This window comes from Octopus bimaculoides, chromosome 21 (assembly GCF_046866305.1).
Source record: "Octopus bimaculoides isolate indiv1 chromosome 21, ASM4686630v1, whole genome shotgun sequence".
NCBI classification, from domain to species: domain Eukaryota; kingdom Metazoa; phylum Mollusca; class Cephalopoda; order Octopoda; family Octopodidae; genus Octopus; species Octopus bimaculoides.
This window is the reverse complement of record NC_142948.1, coordinates 4,757,276-4,769,775: the sequence shown is the minus strand read 5'-3', so window position 1 is coordinate 4,769,775 and position 12,500 is coordinate 4,757,276. Positions and strand designations below refer to the sequence as shown.

General features: G+C 36.2%; 1 long non-coding RNA gene across 1 annotated transcript in view; it reads left to right on the top strand.

The window, feature by feature from the left end:
- LOC149131480 (uncharacterized) overlaps nt 1-10,351 on the top strand; it is a 520,436-nt gene extending 510,085 nt beyond the window's left edge. Inside the window, exon 2 of the long non-coding RNA XR_016237822.1 lies at nt 8,991-10,351. This is a non-coding gene — a long non-coding RNA (uncharacterized LOC149131480). The remainder of the gene's footprint in view (nt 1-8,990) is intronic.
- The last annotated feature ends 2,149 nt before the right edge of the window (nt 10,352-12,500 follow it).

Genomic DNA, 12,500 nt, shown 5'->3' with positions numbered 1-12,500 from the left:
CAGTGGAAGGTTTTAATTTAGATCAGTTTAAAACAAACGAGTTTGTATCATAGAGCCGAGAGTGGTTGCAGGCTGGTTGGTATCAAAAGGGTTAAAGTACCGTAACTAAATACTGTAAAGGAATTTGTCTGATGCTGCAGTGGTTCTGTCAATTCACTGCCCAAAGACTATTTTCGGTAAACCAGAGAGGGGGAGGCAAAGGTAGGTGAAGGATTGAGGAACAAGAGATAGAGAGAGAGAGAGTAGAAGAGCAATGGTTTAAGCTGTTGGATATATTGACAAGTGATTGGAAGGACAAAAGTTAAGCATCAAACAGATAGACAGATGTGTGATCAGATAAATCAATGAATGAGCCGATGATTGCAGGACGACGATGGTGCTGGTGGTGGTGGTGGTGGTGGTATTGGCAGGTTGGGATGGATGATAAGAGGATTGAAAGATCAAAGAGAAAAGCGATAGGATAAGCAACTCATATCATTAGCATAGAATGGCCTGTCTGATTTTGATAGTTCTATGGAATGAAAATTGATGGACTCAGTGAGAAGACAGGAAGGTCAACGAGATAAACTGACAGCAGGAGACCTGAAAGTGCTTGTATATATATGTGTATATATGTATATATATGTGTATATATGTATATATATATATATATATATATATATACACACATGCAAGCACGGATACATACACGCACCTACTTGTATGTACATGTATGTTTGTGTATCCGTACATATATATATAACTATATGTGTAAATATATTTATATATGTATGTGTTTGTGTGAGTACACGTATATTTATACAAACTCATACACACATATATATATGTATGTGTGTGTGTGAGTGTGTCTCTCTCTCCCCCTCTTTCTTTCTCTCTCTCTCTCTCTATATATATATATATATCTCCCTTAGATGGTTGCATAACCTCTAACTTATATCTTGCTTAATATATATATATATATATATATATATATATATATATATATATATATATATATATATACATAAACACACACACATACACACACTTGGCTGAAACCCATAAATAAATAAATAAATAAATATATAGGAAAATGAGAAATAATAATAAGGCAGAATGCTAAACTGGAAGCATATTTTAATAAAGATTTCTAACCGGCTTTCGTTGCATAGCAAATTTTCAAGAAGAGGGAGAATGAAAATGTTTTTTACAAAGAAGTACAAAATGAAGAAAATAATATATAAAAAAAAATAATATAAAAAAAACTAAATATACCAATACATTATATTGTCTTTGAGCTTTTAAAGTTCAATGGTAAACCATGTATATAATGGTTGGAAAAATAAGGATGCATGAGAATTGAGGGTTGTGTTAGGTTTAAAGAAGGAGCTAAAAGTTTGTGTTAAGCAGGAAGTGTGGTGTCAAAACAGGAAGTGTGTGTAAGGGGAGACAAATCTTTTTAGTTGGAGTTCATAACATCCTTGGAAGACAATGAGCCAAAGTGACCAGAACTGTAGAATGCAAAGAATTCGATTCTTCATGATGACAGTGCACCCTGTCACCAAGCTCTCCTCACTTGCGACTTTCTCACCAAAGACAACATGGTATTGCTTCTGTACCGACCATATTTGCCAGATTTGGCACCAGTGAACTTCCATCTCCTCCTTAAGATGAAAACTCAGCTCAAAAGTCACCATTTTAATACCATTGTTGAGATCCAGAGTGACTTGCAGAAGGTCCTCACTTATGGGAAATATCTTCCAGACCAGATTCCAAAAACGGTAAGAACTCTGAGAGTGGTGTATTGCTTCACAAAGTGACTATTTGAAAGGAGATGATGTTAAAACTTGTGTAAATAAGTTATTTTTTATTAAACATAAGTAGTCCTGGAACCTTTTGGTTCCACATTGAATGTTCTTTTGGTCTTTTACATGTTTCAAGGGTAAGGCTGATGTTGGGTCTCTGGTAGATGACACTTGGCTATGGCACCATGCAACGGGACTGAACCCAAAACCACTTGCTGAGAAAGCAATCTTCTGAATCACATAGCCATGCCTTCATCTACACAATGAACACACACACACACATACACATAGATAGCTAGAAAGATAGATAAATAGATAAAGAGAGAGAGGAACAGAGAGATTTAAGTGACAGAGAAAGAGAAATTGAGAGGGAAAGAGAGAGAAAGAGAGACACAGAAAGACAAAGAGGAAATGAAAGTCAAGGCAGATTTCAATAAACCCTTATATTAATCCTTAAAAGCTCATCGCTCCCACAGCAAAACCATGTTTATTTAATCACCGATTTAAAAACCGCTTACATTTACCAAAATATGCTTATCTCGTAACCTTGCTAAATCTACTTCAGTATTAAACACATAAGTATATATATATATATATATATATATATAAATGTATATGTATGTACGTACGTATGTATGTATGTATGTATGTATACTCACCTATTTACGGCAGAAGTATATATACTTTTTACAGCAGAAAGTCATCAAGCGTGTACCTGCCAAGGACGATTATTCCTCAGACTTTAGGTAAGGAATATCTCTGATCAACCTGTGTCTCTTACTCTCAGGTGGTTGAGAGAGAGGCAGTGACGTCTTCTTCCCTCTCTAATATACATGTTAATACAAGTTTATTGTTTCCCCCCATAAGCTGCATAGAAGAAATTTTGCTAAGAAATGCAGTTTATGCAACCTGCAATGGATCACATGTAGCATAAACTGCCTACATTAATGTTTTCATTGAATTTGATGTTTGTTTTGGCTGTTTGTGTTGAGGGAGTAGGTCTTTTTATATGCACTGTTTAAAAGCCATAATGCAGAGGGTGGGAGTTTTGTACGTATATATATATATATATATATATATATATATATACACACACACACATATATATGTGTATATATATATATATATATATATATATATATATATATATATATATATATATATATATATATATATATATACACACACACATATATGTGTATATATATATATATATATATATATATATATATATATACACATATATGCATATATATATATATATATATATATACACATATATGTGTATATATATATATATATATATATATATATATATATGTATTCATATATATATATATATATATATATATATATATATATATATTTATGCTTGTATGTATTTATTTTTACGTTTGTAAGAACGTGTGTGTGCATGTATGTATGTATATGTATGTGTATGAATATATATGTGTACGTGTATAGATGTGTATATATATGTTGTGTGTTTGTGTATGCGTGTATATGTATGCCTATAAATCTATATAGGTGTGTGTGAGTGTGTAAGAGTGTAGATGTACATATATATGTGTATGCTTATGTGTATGTATATGTATTAATGCATGTGTATATGTCTGTGACTGTTTGCATATATGAATGTGCACTTGTATGTGTACGTATAAATGCATGTGTGCTTGTGTGTATGAATATGTGTGTGTGTGTGTTTGCTTGTGTGTGTGTTATACATATATGCAGGGTGTGTGTGTAGAGGTGTGAAGGGAAGCGGGGATGTAGGGGAAGACAACTGATGTTTTGATTACTTCTGTTGATTCCATTTCACAGGTGAAAGTTTATGTCTACATTTGGGAGAATGAAAAAAGAACGAGTGGATAACGAAAGACGTTAAAGAATGAATGAGGAAAGAAATAAGATAAAATGTATGAATGAAAAAAATTGGAGGAAATGAAAAGAAACTGAGGGGGGGGGGGAATAGCTGAATGAATGAATTAAGAAAGAAAAGAATTAAAGAAGGAAGAAAGAAAAAGAAAGAAAGTGTATATAAATGAAGGAATGGAGAATTTGTTGTTTAGAGCATGAATTATCATGAAAGTTTGATGGAAAGTACTGCTTATCACCACTTTAATGTGGCTGTCCCCTAAGTGATGATGATACTGCTGTTTAACCCTGGATCAACCCCAGGACTTATTCTTTGTATTTATTCTATCTGCCTCTTTTGCCAAACTGCTAAGTTACGAGGATGTAAACACACCAACATCATCTTCTTTCAGTTTCTTATTTCTTTACTGCCCACCAGGGGCTAAACACAGAGGGGACAAACAAGGACAGACAAAGGGATTAAGTCGATTATATTGACCCCCCCCCCCCCCCCCCAGTGCGTAACTGGTACTTATTTAATCGACCCCGAAAGGATGAAAGGCAAAGTCGACCTCAGCGGAATTTGAACTCAGAACGTAACGGCAAACGAAATACCGCTAAGCATTTCGCCCGGCGTGCTAACGTTTCTGCCTGCTCGCCGCCTTCTGTCAACCAAATCCACTCACAAGGCTTTGGTCGGCCCGAGATTATAATAGAAGACTCTTGCCCAAGGTACCATGCAGTGGGACTGAACCCAGAACTGTATGGTTGGTAAGCAAGCTTCTTGGCACACAGCCATTTTTCCATAGGTTCCCTCTACAATGTATATGTGCCAGAATTTCCGTACTTTAGGGAGTGTGCAGTGTTGTATGATAAAATTGCTAATATAGAACTGAACACAAAAAATGGCTCTAAAATCAATTTGTATCTAATTAACATATTTATAAGTATTTCTCTGGGAGTCCCCAGTGGGCTTGCGTAGAAATGTAAGGTTCTGGGGAAGTATAATTGGGAAATGCTGTCATAGATTATATTCTGATATTACTGGAAACTCCCTTCTCAACATAGCAGATAAAGCCAAACTTCTATTGTAATATCCCATGATAGTACACACACACGCACACACACACACACACATACACACAAACATGTATATATATGTATTCTTTTATTCTTTGATTCTTTGATTTGTTTCAGTCATTTGACTGTGGCCATGCTGGGGCACCGCCTAGTACTTATTCTATCGGACTCTTTTGCCAAACCGCTAAGTTACAGGGACGTAAGCACATCAGCATCAGTTGTCAAGCGATGGTGGAGGGACAAACACACACTCACATATTTATATACGTGACGGGCTTCTTTCAGTTTCCGTCTACCAAATCCATTCACAAGGCTTTGGTCGGCCCAAGGCTATAGTAGAAGACACTTACACAAGGTGTCACACAGTAGGACTGAACCCAGAACCATGTGGTTGGTAAGCAAGCTACTTACCACAGAGCCCCTCCTGCACCTATACACACACACACACCATGATAGTCTTACTGCATTCAGAATTACATTTAAGCTCTACACATACTTTAGAAAGAGACCAAAATAATAAGTACTATGCTTACAAAGAATAAGTCCTGGGTGGGGGGGGGCATTTCTTCGACTAAAACCCTTAATGCAATGCTCCAGCATGGTCACAGTCAGTTAACTGAAACAAGTAGAAGAATAAAAGAATAGTAAGAATAATAACAATAACAACACAAAAGCAGCAACAACATAATAATGATAGTAGTAGTAGTGGTGGTGGTGGTGGTGGTGGTGGTGCATTTGTTGCATCATTACGTTTAATGCATTTTAGATAAACTGCTGTTGTTTCCTTATTTATGTGATAAGAAATGAAGTGTTGACAATGAGTTCAGTCACCATGAGTCTCATATGCTTTTGATTGATAACGTTTTGATTAATGACTGCTATCACATAACCTTATATGGCACTCTCTCTAACGCTTTAGCAAGGGTTTTGTCATTATTGTTATTACCTGTTTTTTCCCTGAGAAATTCTACCATTAATGTAATATACTTTTTTTATATATTTATTTTTGTTTTTACTTATTTATTAATCATTAATTATAAACTGTTTTTTTTTTTTTTTGTGGGGAGGAGAGGTGTGCAGCTCTGTATTTTGAGAGGTTTTCTTCAAAACCACATGGTTTCGGGTTCAATCCCACAGTGTGGTACCTTGAGCAAATGTTGTCTACTATAACCCGAAACCAGCCAAAGCAACGCAAGATTTGGTAGATGGAAACTGAAAGAAGCCCATTGTGTGTGTGTTTTTGTCTTACAAATGGTGTTGCTTATTTCAAGTTTTCTGTGTAAACATGTCTGGCTGTGAAGAAATATTATCCGGTCCAAGAATTGAAACCGTGATCCTGTGGTTGTGAATGCAGCATCCTTACCACTGGGCCACAATGCCTTCACCATTTATATAGACATCTGGATAGCATCATTTGTAATTCTTTGCTTGCATCACTAATTCAAAGAACATGCGGATGATGATGATTGTAGCGGTGGTGGTGGTGGTCGTCGTCGTCGTGATGATGGTAATGGTGGTGGTGGTGGTGGTGGTGGTGGTGGTGGTGGTGATGGTAGTGGTTGTGGTGATGATAGTAGTAGTGATGGTGGTGGTGATGATGATGATAACAGAGGTGATATTAATACTGATCATGATTGGGACGGTTGCAGTGAAGGTGGTAGTAGCCATAACAATTATGAATACGATGATGCTAATGATGATTGTAATAGCAGTGGTGGTGGTGGTGGGGAGTGTACCTATTACAGCTTGTTCTCCCTGCGAATCCCCTGTGTTCTTTGTCTCTACTGATATATATTCCAACAACACACCTGTTGATCCCTCTACCTGTGCTACTTCAAACTTAATCATATCATTTACCATTTTTTTCCTCCTTTTTTTTTTTTGATTGATATGATACGTAACTCAACTTTAATCTGCAAGTAGATTAAAGTAAAATGATATATGAGACTGATGCTCAAGGCTAAAGATACCAAGGTGTATATAAATATTTTAAAATTATATTTCCTTAGAAAGAGAAAGATATTGAAATCTATACTGTTTGTATAGACATGTTGTTGAGAAGTTTTTGTGAGGTTTTGGAGGGTTAAAATAGTTCTTAGAATATGTAATTAACAATATGTGTGTGTGTGTGTGTGTGTGTATAAATATGTATGTAGATATACACATGTACACACATATACACAAACATATATAAACATGAATATATATATATATATATATATATATATAAACAATATATGAGTATATGCATATATATGTACATGTATGTATATACCTTCATCCACATGTACATAACTGGGTACATGACGTGGCAAAAGAGTACCCAGTTATGTATCTATATGTACATGTGGATGAAGGTATATACATACATCATCATCATCATCATCATCATCGTTTAACGTCCGCTTTCCATGCTAGCATGGGTTGGACGATTTGACTGAGGACTGGTGAAACCGGATGGCAACACCAGGCTCCAGTCTGATTTGGCAGAGTTTCTACAGCTGGATGCCCTTCCTAACGCCAACCACTCAGAGAGTGTAGTGGGTGCTTTTACGTGTCACCCGCACGAAAACGGCCACGCTCGAAATGGTGTCTTTTATGTGCCACCCGCACAAGCCAGTCCAGGGGCACTGGCAACGATCTCGCTCGAAAATCCTACAGGAGCCAGTCAGGCGGTACTGGCAACGGCCACGCTCAAAATGGTGCATCTCATGTGCCACCCGCACAAGAACCAGTCCAGGGGCACTGGCAACGATCTTACTTGGCTTGCCGGGTCTTCTCACGCACAGCCCATTTCCAAAGGTCTCGGTCCGTAGTCATCGCCTCGGTGAGGCCCAATGTACGAAGGTCTTGCCTCACCACCTCAGCCCAGGTCTTCCTGGGCCTACCTCTTCCACGGGTTCCCTCAACTGTTAGGGTGTGGCACTTTTTCACGCAGCTATCCTCCTCCATTCTCACCACATGTCCATACCAGCGCAATCGTCTCTCTTGCACGCCACAACTGATGCTTCTAATGTTCAGCTTTTCTCTCAAGATACTTACACTCTGACGGGTATTCACATTGACATTACACATCCAACGGAGCATACTGGCTTCATTCCTTGCGAGCTTACGTATGTCCTCAGCAGTTACAGCCCATGTTTCACTGCCATGTAGCATGGTTGTTCGTACGCATGCGTCATACAGTCTGCCTTTTACTCTGAGTGAGAGTCCCTTTGTCGCCAGCAGGGGTAAGAGCTCTCTAAACTTTGCCCAGGCTATTCTTATTCTAGCAGCTACACTTTCAGCGCACCCACCCCCACTACTAACTTGGTCGCCCAGATAGCGGAAGCTATCGACTACCTCTAGTTTTTCACCCTGGAATGAGATAGAAGTTGTTTCCTGTTTGTTTGCAGTCTTTATTGCACCTGAACATCTGCCACAAACAAAAACTAACTTGCTAGTTAACCTGCCTTTGATGTTGCTGCACCTCTTATGTGTCCATAGCTTGCACCGGGTACATCTTATAGAGTTACTACCTACTCCTTTTCTACATACTGAGCAGGGCCATCTACCTGAAGGGGTTTGTGTTTTATCTACCTTCCTACTTATTAGGATTTTGGTTTTAGCTAGGTTGACTCTAAGGCCCTTCAATTCTAGACCTTGCTTCCACACCTGAAACTTCTCCTCTAGTTCTGATAGTGACTCCGCAATTAGGGCAAGGTCATCAGCATAGAGGAGCTCCCAGGGGCAACCTGTCTTGAACTCCTCTGTGATTGCCTGGAGGACTATGGTAAATAATAGGGGCTGAGGACGGAACCTTGGTGGACCCCTACCTCTACCCGGAATTCATTGCTGTACTCATTTCCAACCCTCACCTTACTGGCCGCATCTCTGTACATGGCTCGCACAGCTCTCACTAGCCATTCTTCTATCCCAAGTTTCCTCATTGACCACCAGATAAGGGATCGGGGGACCCTGTCAAAGGCTTTCTCCATGTCAACGAAAGCCAGGTACAGAGGTTTATCCTTGGCTAGGTATTTCTCTTGCAAGTACATATATATGCATATACTAATATCTTGTTTGTATCACGACAGAACGCACGCGTTAACCTTTATACAGTATATATATATATATATATATATATATATATATATATATATATAGACACATACACATACATACCTGTATATATGAATGCATATATAATAATGTAAAGTTATCTATTAAACTAATATTATAAAGTAATCCACTTAATTTCTAATTATTTTTCTTTTTTTTTTCTGTTTTCAGGTAAATACATTTTCAAATTAAATTTGAATTTTAATCCACTGAACTTCATCTGAAGGTAAACTTTGAGGAATTTTATTATAGTAAATTTTACACTTTACAGGTTTCAATGAGTTACTTATGGCTTCTGAAAGAACTTTTACTGTTTCAATGTGCTGCACGGTGTTTTAGGCCATAGCAGAACACATACTTGCATACACACACACACACACATACACACACACTGTGTTTACTCATGTATATATTGCACTTTTTTGTAAACTTGATTTTAACTGAAAAAAAAAACTGGGGCATGACTTAAAAACCAGGGCAGAATTGGTTTCAAGTTTTAATATGAAGGGATGGTGATTGTGATTGTAGTGGTGATAATGATGGTGATGTATGATAATTTGGCAATTCTTATATTCTACACCTTCTCTCCAGTTTCTTCAAGAAATTCCCACCAGTAAAAAAATCACTGCTCTCAATATACATCACCATCTTTTAGCCATTATAATTTCATCTTCCTTTAAAAAGAAAATGCTTCAAGCACTAACGCTTTAACCATTTTTATTCAAATTTTATCATTTTTCTTGTGTTCTTTTTCTTTTCTTTATTTTATTAATAAATCACAAAAAAGGGGATATTGCAAAAATTTGTAAAAAAATCATAATTACTCCACATCTCCCTCTTAATATGTTGTTTTTTTAATCCAAATTTGCGGTCAGGGGTTTAGTTTAGTGTTTGTTTTATTCCTTTTTTGTGTCTTTTCTAATCCATTCTTGTTGCAAAAAAATAACGGTTTTCTTCCTTTCTTTAATTCCTTTGATTTTCATTGAAATACAAAAAGCAAAAAAACAAAAATTACAAGAACACTTTTAAACACAAAAGAAATTTGAAAAGAAGCAAAAGGAAAAATTGAAAAGGAAAAGAAGGAAAACGAGGAAAAAAATAAGAAAAAAATTGGAGGGAAAATCTCCAAGGCACCCTAATTTTACCTTTCCCTTCATTTTTTTCCTGTTTTTTTTCTTAGGTTAAATAATATTTTTTTGCAGAAGCAAATTAGCCACACCAAAAATATTGATAGCAAACTCTCTCTTGATCCTATCATGACAAATTAACAGTTTTAAAACATTGTGGATTTGATTGCTGCAGGCTTCAGAATGTTACGGCTTAAAACAATCAATTTAATCAATGATGCTCGCCACAAACCGCTTTACGTTTCCAAAGCATCGTTACTCTTTGAATAAGAACAAAGAATTGCTAATTTACACTTCATTAAATTAGATTAATTCTTTAAAAGGATGCTAAAAAATGAAAAAAAAAAATTAAAATAATCAATAAATCTTTGTTTATTTAAAAAAACTTTTTTCTATATCTGTGCAGAGTGCAATGTCCATGTTCATTTTTATATATGAGCAGGGAGTGTATACTTTTATATAAATGTGTGTATGTGTGTTTATATATATACATACATGTATGTACGTTTGCATTATATATGCATGTATGTATATATGTGGAGGTGCAATGGCCCAGTGGTTAGGGCAGTGAACTCACGGTCGTAGGATTGCAGTTTTGCTTCCCAGACCGGGGAGTGTTGAGTGTTTATTGAGTGAAAACACCAAAAGCTCAACAAGGCTCTGGCAGGGGGTGGTGGCGAACCCTGCTGTACTCTTTCACCACAACTTTCTCTGTCTTTCTTCCTGTTTCTGTTGTGCCTGTAATTCAAAGGGTCAGCCTTGTCACACTCTGTATCATGCTGAATCTCCTCAAGAACTACATTAAGGGTACACGTGTCTGTGGAGTGCTCAGCCACTTGCATGTTAATTTCTTGAGCTGTCCATTCCGTTTATCAGATCAACCAAGATCCTCGTCATCATAACTGATGGAGTGCCACAATGTATATATGTATGCATGTGTGCGCGCGTGTATATATATATGTATATAAGTATGCATTTATATATATATATATATATATATATATATATATATATATATATATATATATATATATATATATATATAATAATAATAATAATAATAATAATAGTTTAAGTAGCCAGAAGATGGATTTGGTCTTTATCTTTATTTTGTACAATGGTCATTTGGGGCCATCCTGTTACTGGAAGACAATGGATGTGTGTTGAGCCTTTTTGCGGAATGTCCTGCACAAATGTTTGTTTATAATGATTAAATTTTGGTGCTTGTCACGCATCAAGCGTTGAAGTGATCACGAAGCAGCGTGAGGTGGAGTGTTTTGCTCAAGAACACAATGCACCTCCCGTCTAGAAATTGAAACCACGATCTCGCAATCGAGAGTGCAAATTCCTAAACGCAAGGCCATGTGTCCTCACTACATATATATATATATATATATATATATATATATATATATATATATGTGTGTGTATGTATATATGTATGTATGTCTGTATATGTGTAGGTATGTGTGTGTGTGTGCGTGTGTACATATATACCACACACACGTACATACAGTGACAAAAGTGCACACAGAGATTAATGTATGTTTTTGTTTCTAGTTCTTAATACAAAGTGGGAAGGTTTAATATTAATTGAAACCATAAACAATTAATCTTCCTAATTTATCTCTTTGTGTGTGTGTGTGTGTGTGTGTGTGTGTGTGTATTTGTGTGTGTGATTATCTCTTTTTCTCTGTGTCTGCACACCAATGTGTGTGTGTGTGAGATTTAGTGTTGGAAACTGAACATTAATATAAAGTAATTAATTTGCTTTCATTTATTTCAGCTTCTTGGAACGTGAGCGTGTGTACTAACGTGTGTGTGTGTGTGTGCATATTATATACGTAAGTGCTTTATATACATAGATATATAAACACATATATATGCATACAAAAGCCAGTATATATGTATGTGTGTGTATTTGTGTGTGTATATATATATATATATTATATATATGTGTATGTGTATATATATATAAATACAAATGATTGTATGTGTATATATATATATATATATATATATATATATGTGTGTGTGTGTGTGTATGTATATATATATAATACTCCCCTAACTCTTCGAAACGCCGGTGTTTTAATGGTGGCAGCTGATGAAGGATATGTTCTCTATGTGGCCTGCTTGTTTGTTGTACTTTGTTTATCATTTTGTCCATGTTCTTTTGCAACGCCATGTACCCAAATATGTATCTATATGTACATGTAGATGAAGGTATGTACATGCATGTACATATATATGCATATACTCATATATTGTTTATATATATATATGTGTGTGTGTGTGTGTGTGTGTGTGTGGGTGTGTGTGTTTGTGTGTGTGTGTGTGTGTGTGTGTTTATGTATTTATCCTCATGCATCATCAATTACTGTCCACTTCTTTTCCCATGCTTGCATGAGTCAGGGAAAATTTGGTGAGGCAGATTTTTCTACAGCTGGGTGCTTTTCCTGATGCCAACCCTTCCCTATTTCTAAACAATGTAATGTTACTCCATTGCAAAAGAGTGAAAAGGAACAACCTCACCTGTATGAACCTGATTCTC